General features: G+C 39.4%; 1 protein-coding gene across 4 annotated transcripts in view; it reads left to right on the forward strand.

The window, feature by feature from the left end:
• Nucleotides 1–13799, forward strand: part of SYT1 (synaptotagmin 1) — a 926220-nt gene that overhangs the window by 340437 nt on the left and 571984 nt on the right. For all 4 annotated transcript variants that reach the window (XM_075344934.1, XM_075344933.1, XM_075344935.1 and 1 more), the window contains exon 4: nt 8501–8545. The gene's annotated coding sequence lies outside the window, so the exon portion shown is untranslated. The remainder of the gene's footprint in view (nt 1–8500; nt 8546–13799) is intronic.

The following is a 13799-nucleotide window of genomic DNA, read 5'->3' on the forward strand; positions in this document are numbered from 1 at the left end:
AAGGGACTAATTCAATAATGCATGAGGGGATATTACTTTTAAAAGCAGAACAGGTGTACTGGAGACAGGCTTTATTATAATCAATGCCCTTTGGTACTTTGAAAAGTACTCTTCTATTATGGTATATAAAATTAAAAAATAATATTAAAAAACATACAAATGTAGCTTTTCTTAAAGGATTGTAAAAGAAAGATATTAAGATGTAGAAAGTAAATTCTTAAAGGGAATCTGTCACCATGAGAATGCCATCCAATCTGCAGCCACCATGTTATAGGGTGGTGGAGCAGTGCAAACACCTTTCTGGGATTTTTGGTCCAGCGGGTGGTCCTATCAGTGACTGACAGTTATCTCTGTATGCACAGTTCTACTGTCAGTCACTGATAGAACTATCTCTTTTACATAAATACTGTTGAATTTGTATACGTATCTTACCCTGTTATGCATTTTGAATATCTTTCTGTTTTGTAATATCTTAGTCATTTTAAAAAGGCAACATTTTTAGTTTATATATTTCTATTATCTATCAGCAATGAAAAGATAATACCATTTTTATATAAAGATAGGTAGTAAAAAAAATCTACATTTACACTACATAAGAACATACTCTTTGGGTCTTAAAGGGGCTTTCCCACCAACAAAGTTCACTTTAATCAATACATTTTGAAATAATAATAATAATAATAATAATAATAATAATAATTTCCACAATTAGATGTGTTTATAAAAATGTTCCTGTGCTGAGATAATCTTATATATGTGTCCCTGCTGTGTACTGTGTAATGGCCGTGTCTGACCGCACAGGGACATGGTCTGATCATACGACATCTCCTGGGCAGGGGAGGACACACAAGTATATATACATTACAGCGTGGGATCGCAAATTATACTTTCTTTTAGGTAAAACATTTTTTTTTTTTAAAAAAAGGCAGGGAAATATTTTACATCACAAAAGGAATCAGCTGTGATCCCATACTGTGGTATCTCTATACTTATTTACTTCCCCCCCGTCGAGGAGATGTGGTATGTTCAGACCATGTCCCTGTACTGTCAGACACAGTCATTACACAGTACATAGCAGGGGCGAATATATAAGATTATCTCAACACAGGAACATTTTTTTAAAAAATCTCCAATTATGGAAATAAATATAATTCCAAGATCTATTGATTAAAATCAACTTTAAAATTAACTTTGTTTGTAGAAAACCCCTTTAGGTCTTGTATTATATTGTCACTATGCCCCTGGTGTAAATTGATAATTGGATGTCTTTTGACATGTCATAGAGACATGTGAGAAATTTTCATCGTTGGCAGTGTACACGATGAAACCCAACAGATTGCCAAAAAGAAGAAACAGAAGAGTTGATCCAAGCAGCATTCTCATTCAAGTATTAAGCCATGTTTATTAGAACGTTTATGAAGACTGCCAAAAGTTTTCCAAAAATGTAGTTATCTGTTAAGTCCACACAATTGCATATCTATTGGTTATTTATTATTATTATTTATTATTATAGCGCCATTTAGTCCATGGCGCTTTACAAGTGAAAGAGGGTATACGTACAACAATCATTAACAGTACAAAACAGACTGGTATAGGAGTATTTTTTGCTTTATCAATAAGGCAGCCACATAATGGACATTAATTTTATCGTATATGTCTTATTTTCTTCATATTTACAAACAGTAAACCTAATGTTCTCTAAAAATACTCATATCTATGTATGTAAAAAAAATCAAATCTTTATACAGCGCTAACATATTCCGCAGCGCTTTACATACATCAGGAACACTGTCCCCATTGGAGCTCACAATCTAGAGTCCCTATCTGTATGTCATTGAAGCATGGGAGGAAATCGGAGTACCCGGAGGAAACCCGCGCAAACACGGGGAGAACATACAAACTCCTTGCAGATGGTGTCCTTAGTGGGACTAGAACCCAGGACCCCAGCGCTGCAAGACTGCAGTGCTAAACCACTGAGCCACCGTGCCGCCCGTGTAACAAATCACGTCAATATCCAAACAAATGCATTTATAGGTGTAAATGATCACTGTCAGTTTAACAAACACTGTATAAATCAATAATGTAATAAAATATAACTGTAATATATCTTATCAGCAAAATCTGCATTTTTCTCCACTTATGAGACACTTATTCCCCTTTCAATGTCTCTTGAACTCACCATCCACTATTGAAAAACTGCTCAAATCCATCTTGCTCAAAACCAGCACAGTTTATGGAGAGGGTGGAAGAGTGAGCAAAGAATATTACACTCATTGAGACACACACAGACTTGCTTAGTACAGAGCTGGTTTCACAGCCACTCTGCTCTATATTGCAGTATAATAGTCTCCATGTTGCTTTATTTTACCTTCGATGCTGATGTTGCTGAACATATGTGAGACAGGGAAAGAAAAACAAGAATCCCTCTGGTTCTGTGTACGGTGTATCAGAAACGTCATCACACCTATTCTTCACTAGAGATGAGCGATCTCGATCGGCAAAGATAGGAACATGTTAAAATCGTACAATCTTTTGCCGGGACAGATCGGGATCGGACATCTAAACATTTACCACAAAAGTTGTCGATCTTGCCAAGGATCGGTAAATGATTGGATGGCAAAAAACATCCTCATTCTGCCCACCGCACCCATGTCATATATTGGCTTGGCTGTGATTGGCTACTGTACATAAAACAGAAGCAAAAGGGTTAAAGCAGTATATACTTTCCACATTGCTGCAGCACTACTGCCAGGTCCAACAATTATCACTAATGCATATTCACTGCTTTACCCTTTCACAAGCATCTCTGATTGGCTGCCGTTGGACCACGCCCCCACCCTCTGAGACAGCGTCTGTGATTGGTTCGAATCACACAAGCTGTTAGTCATGGGGACTCGCTAAGTATGTACTGCTTTAACCCTTTTTTTCCTTTCTTTTATAGCCCCTACACCATTTTATAACACATCCCTTTTGCCTCCCATTGAATTTAAGGGGTTCAGCTAGGATCTTTGATCCGATCGACGATTTTAGGTGGGATCGGCAATCCTTAACCGATCTCATCCTTGGCAAGATGGCTCATCTCTAGTCTTCACCAACTAATTCAGAGAGGACTGAAAATTCTACTAGAAAACTGATGATTGGTGTTAAATGGGGATACAAGTCATGCAATGGCCAGAGATTTTGCTAATCCTCATGTATACATACATGACAGCTTAGACTGGAAAATTAACTGAAATGACAGATACATTTTAAACTAACATGCAAATGTAATGGCTAAACTGTATCCAGTCATGAAGGACAAAAGCATTCAATTTTCACTGGCAGTGTTTAGGTTGGGATTTTTAATCAGTATTTTTAAGATAAATATAAGAGTAGGACCAACACAAAGGATTCTAATGAATTGTTTCCTGACTCTTTCATGTTTATGAACCACTCTTGGATTTAGCACAAATAAGTGATGCAAAACACTGAATTGTACCATGGTCCTACTCACTTTAGAGTTATTCATAAAAATATATATTAATATTTCTGTACAAATATTTTGTGTAAAATATTCTTTTATAGCTTTTTGTTCCGAGGCCTTCCACATGATAAAAGATAACATTATTTTCTTTATTTTATTAAATATTACCTTTTCCAGAGAAACCTACGTAGAATTGTACATGAAATCCTAAATATTTCTGCTATGTAGTTGCATTGATGATAATGTTTTATCAGTAACATCACCTCATCCTTCAGATATGGAGACTAACATCAACTTTAAGATAATTGATTAGTTACTTATTAAGTTAATTTGTAATGTTTAAACAATTTGACTTTTCACTGAAACTTTAATTAGTATAGTTGTACTGTATGTTGCTTTTTATTTTTTTCTAGCGGTCCTAAATAAACCTCCCCTTGTTTATAGCTATGATGTATTTCACAACACTATTGTATAGGAGCAGCTGTGGATAATTGCTAATGTTATGTGTCGTACACTTATTATTATGTTGTGGGTGGCTCTAATGACAATACAAAATGTCTGGACCTCAGATGCTTTAATACTTATGGGGTGTCTTGAACTATTCAACTATTAGTGCTGGGTTTGGAAATCAGTATTCATCATAAGTGCTGTTTTAAAGGGAATTGCTCATATCTGTATGTCTCATATCAGATGCCTTATGCATATGACACGCCTGCATCGGGGCCGTTGGGATTACTAGTTACCGGGCGGCGGTTCTGGCTCTGTGGGCGCCGTAATGGTGTGGCCCGGTTCTGTAACCCCGGCGTATCAATCAAAAGGGCATGAATGGATGATGGGGATGGTAGTTCGTGACGCCACCTGTGGTACTGTGGTATGTGGCAAGTTAGGTGCCACCGCTGTGGGATGGGGCTCCCCGGGGCAGATGATCACGCAGCTTAGATGGTGTAGCTCTCCACAGGTAGAGCTGGGCCCCAGGGCGTATGGGGAAGCTAGTAGTCTATGATAGTGGGCGCAGGTGAATAACGGAGTTACACAAGGGTGTAGTCTCAGGGTTTTTACTCACTGTAGCAAGTTACAAACATGCCAGGGACAACCTTTGGAGTGCCGGTATTCACTGTAATGGGCTCCAGCCAATCCCGGGTAGTTCGGAGGTCGAAACCGGTGCGCCTTTCTAAAGTGTAACCTTTCCTAGCCGACTCCTGTGCTTGCTTCTCCCGCCTGCATTGCTCCTTCGCTCACTGAACCCTGTATCAGTGCCTGTGAACCCTGTAGGGTGGCATGAAGCTCTATCCCTTTGGTTCTTGAGGGCCACCTTTCAGTGAATTTGTGGCGGTGGTAGCTTCGATGCGTGTAGACACCTTAGGCACTGGTTTTGCTAGCAGAGCCCATAGGTTATACTCCCCCAGCCTAGGGACCAGTCACCGTGTTGCAGCCTAGTCCTTCCACCAGTAGATTATATGTGGAACAAGGCCACGAGAGTTTAGCTCCTGTGGTCTCTAAGACCCCTTTCTGTCTGTGCCCGGGATGAGCAGTACCTGCTCCAGGCTGCAGGTCTTACCTCCGCCACTGCTCCTCTGACTGAACTCCACAATTCACACTGTGTTCCCACTTTGTACTATGTTCCCACTCCTAAGACTCCATCCCCCAGCCTGGTTTAAAGTATAATCACACTCTCTGCCATGTCTGATGAGGTGTTTCTGAGCCTGGGTGTCGTGCTTTGTGTGAATCGGTGTTGACCTCCCCCTTACCCGAGATGGAATACCCCACCTCTGGCTGAGGTGCAGTACCTCTGGCGACTGAAGCCTCAGGGGCGCCACACATACAATTTTTTTTTATCACATTATGCTAATGTCCTCTTCCAGGGTATGGGGCGGATTCTGCCTGGAAGATAACTCCACCTCCAGAGATTATTTTAAATAAAAGAGGCATTACCAGTGTGATATATGATGGCCGCTTTGTGCTCTCACTGCTGAGCTGTATGTGATTATAACTGACACATCTGCAGGATCCTCTCAGCTTCAGCTTTCATCTCACAGGGAGACAATATTGCAATATTGTTACAATGAAGCAGAGCTCAGGGAACTGCAATAAATGTGTTTGCAGGAAGTTAAATTTTAATTTCTCCTGTTCTGTGACAGTTCCTTGTTTCACACTGATAATGCCCCTTTTTTTAAATAATCTCTGGAGTCTCTAAGGATTATTTTAAATAAAAGTGGGAGTTACTATTACAATGTGTGATGGGTGCTTTTTGGTCTCCCAATCTCACGGCAGAACTGTGTATGATTATAACTGACACGTCTGCAGGTTCCTCTCAGCTTCAGCCTCCATTTCCCAGGCTGTCATGCTAGGTATGAACAAGTACCAAGCGAATGGTGAAGGGGAAGGGTAACCCTGTATCTAGGGAAGTGGGAGATGGTGATCCCTAACCAAACCAACTGCTGGGCCCTGGCTTGACTAACCACCCTAATTAGAATCCTTACCTAAGAGCTGTGCTGGATACCTGATCGTGGCTGACCCTAGGTAGGGAGCGGATGGGATGAGTGCTTTGTCAACCCTACTAAGCTCTAAAGAAGACACAGGAATAGTAAACAGGAGGAAAGTGAACAAACAACTTATCTCCAGATGACTTAGGGGTACTTTGCACGTTGCAACATCGCTACTGCGATATGGTCAGGGTCAAATCGAAAGTGAAGCACATCCGGCGTCAGTAACGACGTCGCAACGTGTAAAGCCTAGGAGAGAGGATGAACTAGTGTGAAACAGTCAAAAATCGCTGATCTGTGTAATGTCGTTCAATTTCATAATGTCGGTGCGTCCAGATGTACGATGTTGTTCCTTGTTCCTGCAGCTCCACACATCACTGTGTGAAGCCTCAGGACCGAAAAACATCTCCTTACCTGCGCCCGCCGTCCACCGGCAATGCGGAAGGGAGAAGGTGGGCAGGATGTTAGGTTGCGGTGATGTCGCTGTGACGCCGAATGCACCGCCTCCTTGAAGGAGGGATTCTTCGGCAGTCACAACGACATCGCCGAGCAGGTATGTGCCTGTGAAGCTGCCGTAGCGATAATGTTCGCTACTGCAGCCTGCACTACATATCGCATGTGCAACGGGGGCGGGGGCTATCGCACTCAGCATCGCTAGGATTTGCTAGCGATGTCACAACATGCAAAGTACCCCTTAGGGAGAGGAATTGCAACAACCACAAAGTTTCTCCAGATGTATACAAGCTGACTGCTTGCACTGAAGACTTTATAAGAACTATCACCACCACTGAGTAAAAGGAAGTGAATGTATTTATAGACATCAAGGGAAGTGCTGATGCAAAGCAGCTCAAAGGCTGAGGAACTTTGGAGAGTCCTAAAGGGAAGGGGATGAAAACCAAGCAGAAATAGTAGAAGGTCATGGAGCAGTTTGCACAGCCAAATACTGCAATCTTCTATAGCCAGACACCAAAGAACATGACAGTTGCAAGGTCTTAGGTGGGAATAGGGTGCAGGTGTTTTAAATTTGGTGTTATCGCTTACACAGTCTGTCATACCGGTCACTGGAAGTTCAACATGGCACCTCATTGCAAAGACTTTTATAAGGATCTCAAAAAAAAATTGCTACTCTATGTAAAGATGGCCTAGGCTATAAGAAGATTGCCAAAACCCTGAAGCTGCTCAGCATCATATCCAGAGGTTGTCTTTTCAAAATAGAAATATGAGTGCTGTCAGCATTGCTGCAGAGGTTAAAGGGGTGGGATGTCACCCTGTCAGCGCTAAGACCATACGTCACACCTTTTATCAAAGTAGTCTGCATGGGTGTCGTCTAAGAAGAAAGAATCTTCTAAAGATGATGCACAAGAAAGCCTGTGAAGAGTTTGCAGAAGGCAAGCAAACTAATGACATGGATTACTGGAATCATGTCCTGTGGTCTGATGAGATCAAGATAAACTTATTTGGTTCAGATAGTATCAAGCATGTGTGATCGCAACCAGGTTAGGAGTACAAAGATGCGTGTGTCTTGTCTAGAGTCAAGCATGGAGGTGGAAGTGTCATGGTTTGGAGTTGCAAGAATGCTGTGAGAAACTACAGTTCATTTAAGAGACCATAAATTTCACCATGTACCTTTACATACTGAAGAAAAGCATGATCCCCTCCCTTCGGAAACTAGGCCACAGGGCAGCATTCAACATGATAACGACCCCAAACACACCTCCAAAATGACCACAGCCTTGCTAAAGAACCAGAGAGTTAAGATGCTAGTCTGGCCAAGGATGTCTCCAGAGCTGAACCCTACTGAGCATCTGTGGAGCATTCTGAAACGGAAGGTGGAGGAGTGCAAAGTCTCCAACATCCACTAGCCCCATGATGTCATCATGGAGGAGTGGAAGAGGATTCCAGTGGCTCCTGAGAAGCTCTAGTGAACTCCATGTTCAAGAGCGTTAAGACAGTGCTTGAAAATAATGGTGGGCACACAAAATATTGACATTTTAAGCACAATTTGGCCATTTTCACTTAGTGGTGTACTCATTTTTATTGCCAGTGGTTTCAAGATTAATGGCTATGTGTTGAGTTATTTAGAGAACGCACCAAATTTATACTGTTATACAAATTGCCCACTGACTAGTTTATATTATGTCAAAGCGTCATATCTTCACTGTTGTCCATGAAAAGATATAGTAGCATATGTACAAAAATGTGAGGGGTGGATTTATTTTTGTGACATACTGTATATAGAAATGCATATATATATATATATATATATATATATATATATATATATATATATATATACAGTATACTGTATATATATACTGAAACTATATATATATATACTGTATATATATATATATATATATACATATATGTACAGTATATATATATATATATATATATATATATATATATATATATATATATATATAAAAAAATAAATATATATATTTTTTTCTTTATTTATTTATTGATACATATACCGTACATATATCAAGGTGCATGTAGTTGTATGGGTGTATTTAAATTGCAATTTTAAATGTGCCATTTTTTGTTACAGGTTTATTGACCTAGAAGCTAACAAGAATAACTAACCCAGTACTTGGTGAGTGCATTTAATGTAGAATTTTCTACCATTTTTTACAGTTCTTTTCATTGTGGACATTCATGTATATACATAATCATGCAGTACTTCTGAAAGGAGAATTTCTCTTTGCTCCAATTTTTGTTTTCTTAGGTGTGAAAGTAAATACAATGCGGTCACTTTGCACTATTATATTTCACTGCAATAGCTTTGAATTTTGTTTCTCTCTCTAATCCTCTTAAATAATTGAAACATCTCTTTGAAACCAGGACATACTTTGAAAATATTAAAGAAACACATAGTTGTGTGCTCTGTTACAGAAGCATTGCCGGCAGAAGTAGGATATGCCATCATCATGATTGACTTTGGAGGGTCTATATTTCGGGAATAACAATGGGGGGGATTTTCAGTAGAGTACAACTCCTGCGCAGAGAACGTCAACACAACTCTATTGACGTTAATGGGGCTTTGTTACATTCCCCTGTGTGTTATTGGGAGCAGATATGTACAGAAAAAAATTGTGAAGGGTTCATTGTCCTTATTAAGATTGGTGAAGGTTCTAACAGTCAGTTCCCCATCAATCAGAAAGAGATGGCACATCCTACCAATACACTATGACATCTTCGGGTGGAAAAGACTCTTTAATACATAGGACTATCATTTTTCTGATATGAAGGATTTACTGTGAGCTATAAAATGCCACTTGCAATGCAGGCTGCTTGGGAAATTTCCATTATACGTGCTATGATTGAAAGAGCTGGGTTTGTGAATGATAGGATATAAAGGATGAAATGATAGATTAGCACTGTAACATTTAGGAAAAGGTAAATGTGTAGTATTTTGTCCATTAAGCTATATGCGAGAGATTCTGAGAAGCTTTATGATATTTTCATTACTATTTAATTTGAGCAGAGTGTATATATATATATATGATCTTTATGTCACTTATAACGGAAGAAGCGGGTAGCTATAAAATATAATAAATATTAAATGTTTGTGCCATTTAATGAGAATAAAGGCTTTTCAAAGTCACCTTCCACCTGAAGTCTCCATTGCTTTTATATACTTTATGTAGTGCATACGAACAAGAAATGGCGAAGGACATCCTTCCTCCAAAATACAGGCTTTCATTTAATGTCACCTCTTTTCCTGTTTACTGAGTTTTTGCAAAGTGCCTAAATTTAATGGAGATTATCTCAAGAATAAACTTATAGCTGATTTTTTTTTTTGCCATGATAGAGCATATAGACATTATTGAGGGGGTCTGAGTCATCTTATCATTTATTATGGAGATATAGTTGACTATTTATTTCATAAGACAGTTGAGGGCTATAGTATATATGGCTTAGTGTGGTTTCCTTTGAGAATTATAGCAAGCTGCAGCCGCCAGATCTACAGCGATCCCCAGATTTCTAAAGATTTTTTATGTCTCTCGATAACTGATAGTCCATGAAAAAATAAATTCAATAATTTGTATATCTGAATCGATGTTTTTGACACTGTACATGACTTCTTAAACTGAGCCTATAAATTGCATTGCTGCCATATTTACCTTCTGTCTTCGAGTGTTAATCTATTTCAGCAAGCAGTAATTACACCATTTCTAACAGTATATCAACTGAGAAGTATTAACTGTAAAAAACTCTTCAGTAAATCTATATGCAGTACTAGATGATCAGACTGGTATTTTACATGGTGTTATCTTGCCTGGCCAGTGATATGGCAGCGTCCCAGCTGGAACCACACAGCCTGACTGCAAAAAGAGAATTCAAGCCAGGATTAAAAATGCCTGCCTGATCGTCATGCTGCGGGAGGCCATGCCAAGAGTGCTGTTCTAGAGGTTTAGTCCAATACCCATACCTTTACTAATCACTTTGGTTGCTGGAAATGATAATAATAATATAAAAACTGTTTTCGATATTATAAAAGTAACATTTCCAAACTGAGGATATTTACTGAGAACATCAAAAGAGTTAAAGAATGAGTAAATCAACCAAATCCCAATACAAAAAGGAGACATTTGCAATTATATGGCTATAGTTATCAATTTGATAGTACAGAGGGGGCTGTAAGGACATGAGCCATTGAGTAACTCAACCAAATCCCAATACAAAAATGAGACATTTCTAATTTTGTGACTATAGTTATCAATTTGATAGTACAGAGGGGGCTGGAAGGACATGAGCCATTGAGTAACTCAACCAAATCCCAATACAAAAATGAGACATTTCTAATTTTGTGACTATAGTTATCAATTTGATAGTACAGAGGGGGCTGTAAGGACATGAGCCATTGAGTAACTCAACCAAATCCCAATACAAAAATGAGACATTTCTAATTTTGTGACTATAGTTATCAATTTGATAGTACAGAGGGGGCTGTAAGGACATGTGCTATTGAGTAACTCAAGCAAATCCCAATACAAAAATGAGACATTTACAATGTTGTGAGTATCGTTATCAATTTGATAGTACAGAGGGGGCTGTAAGGACATGAGCCCTTTCTAAGTGCAGGTTATGCCAACAAGCCTCACTACCTTGGCTAAGGTTTTAACATTTAGATTTAGGCAAATTATAGTTCTACTTTTCTGGATGTTGGCCCACATACATTATTTATCATCTATCCAGTAAAGTAAATTTATAAGACCCCACCGCTGCTCTCATGTCCACTATTCAACAGAAGCAATGGTCAGATATACTCAGGACTGCTCCATTCAAAGTCTATGGGTTTTATAGAGAACACTGATGATTGACCAGTTGACCATCACTAGCAGTCGCAGACACATTGATTGGAGCTGTAGTAATCATAAGTGACCAATCATCCTCCCTAATGGGAGAAATAAGACTCCATTGTGGCGATTAAAATGTTTTAAAGATTAATATTGTTTAGTTATTTAAAAAAATTCAGTTATCTGTAGGCACCATTCAATATTTCCCGTATCCGTACATTCCTTTCCCAAGAAGCTGCAAAAACCCTAATACATGCCCTTATTATCTCCCGTCTGGATTATTGCAACCTCTTGCTCTGTGGCCTCCTTTCTAACAGTCTCGCACCCCTACAATCTATTCTAAACTCTGCTACCCGGCTAATCCACCTGTCCCCCCGCTACTCCCCGACCTCTCCTCTCTGCCAATCCCTTCACTGGCTTCTCATTGCCCAACGGCTCCAGTTCAAAACACTAACCATGACATACAAAGCCATCCACAACCTGTCTCCTCCCTACATCTGTGACCTAATCTCCCGGTATTTACCTACACGTAACCTCCGATCCTCACAAAATCTCCTTCTCTACTCCCCTCTCATCTCTTCCCACCATCGCATCCAAGATTTCTCCCGTGCTTCCCCCATACTCTGGAATGCTCTGCCACAACACATCAGACTCTCGCCTACCTTGCCAAGCTTCAAATGGAACCTGAAGACCCACCTCTTCCGACAAGCCTACAACCTGCCGTAACCCTCAGTCTGATACAGCGCTGCACAATCAGCTCGACCCTAACCAACTGTATCCTCATCTATCCCTTGTAGACTGTGAGCCCTCGCGGGCAGGGACCTCTCTCCTCCTGTACCTGTCTGTGTCTTGTATTGTTTATGATTATTGTACTTGTCCCTATTATGTATACCCCTTTCACATGTAAAGCGCCATGGAATTGATGGCGCTATAATAATAAATAATAATAATAATAATAATAATGTGTCTACATCCATCCTCCACCGGAGCCTATAACGGTGAACGTATTGGGTGTTGGACTCCCTCTAATCAGATATTGATGTCTGTGCTATCTATCTAAAAATAGTATTAGCTTCAGATATATGGAAATAAGCATAGTTACAACATGCCATGCTGTACTAACGCCATTCATCCTTATTCTAACCCACGTTCTTAGATAAATCTGTCTTCTTGGGCCTTGGGGCAAACTATTCCCAGAATATCTGTAATATATTCTATACCTCTCATATTTTTTTGTAACCTACATTTTGTTTAACTTCACTATTAACCTTTTATTCCACCTGTCATCTGACCTAGTTTCATACCAAGACACATATGTTGATTAACTCATTTAGAATTTTCTAAGCAAATCTATTTATTATTATTGGTGTTGTATCTATTAGGATTACCATGGTGTTATATGGAGCAAGTTTTATTTTCTTATATTCTTGTAGCCAGTTTTCTAGCAATTTCATACACAGATTTTGCACAACATACCATAATTATCTCGGTAATCCTACATTTTTCATGATGTTCCCTTCTTTGATACAATGTGCATTTCTGTGATTTTTGCATTAATTTAGTTAATAACGTAACATAGGCTATTCATGCTCCATGAGTTAATCAGCATCCATTGGCACTTTGTCCCTTAGGCGGATTATCTCTGCAGAAGTAGTTTACTGTATCCTTTAGTTAATTAGAAGTCATAGAAATACAAGAGAGTGTTCATGTTTAATAGAAAACATTTAATTACAGAAGTACATGCAAACCATTGACATTTTAATGTAATGGAATAAATCTGGACTTTATGGTCAATATACAGTTTTGCATGGTTTACATTAGCCTGTATATTTAAAGGGAACCTGTCATGTGTAAAAACACTATTAACCTGCAGTTATGGGGTTAATCTGCAGGTTAATAGCAAGTGAAACCTGCCCGGCGCCTGCACATTCAACCCTGCTGCCGGTATGAAATGAACTTTAACTCTCCCAGCAGCGTTTGGGTTTCAGTCATGGGGCAGTGCAGGTGCAGTTTCAGTCTGTAAATCTAGAGTGCGGGTTGTAACTGCGGACCCTGAACTGACTGACAGCAGGTTCTAATGATGAGCTGCCTGTCAGTCAGTGTGGGGGGAGTGGTTACAGCCACTGCTCTAGATGCAGAGTGGTAACTGAACCCGTGTCGGTGACGCCACCGTGACTGAAACCTGAACACTATCGGGAGGATTAAATTTCTTTTTCTCCCGGGACCGGAGTTCAATTTACATGTACCGAGTAGGCTTAAAACACTATTATCCTGCAGATTAACTCCATATCTGAGGGTTAATAGCGTTTTTACACATGACTGGTTCCCTTTAAAGAAACACCTAATTTAATGCATAGGCCAAGTATATATTAAAAATATTTCTAGAATATATCAGAACTCAACATTTGGAGAAAAAGTAGAACTCAGCAGAGCAGATATTTTCTAAATAAGCACTACGTAGGTGGCAAGAAAGAGATAGAAGTGGTAATAAATGTGTACTGTTTCTGTAAGCTTGCAGGAGACATTAAGTGGAGAATGTAACATGAT

This window comes from Anomaloglossus baeobatrachus, chromosome 4, assembly GCF_048569485.1.
Source record: "Anomaloglossus baeobatrachus isolate aAnoBae1 chromosome 4, aAnoBae1.hap1, whole genome shotgun sequence".
NCBI classification, from domain to species: Eukaryota; Metazoa; Chordata; class Amphibia; order Anura; family Aromobatidae; genus Anomaloglossus; species Anomaloglossus baeobatrachus.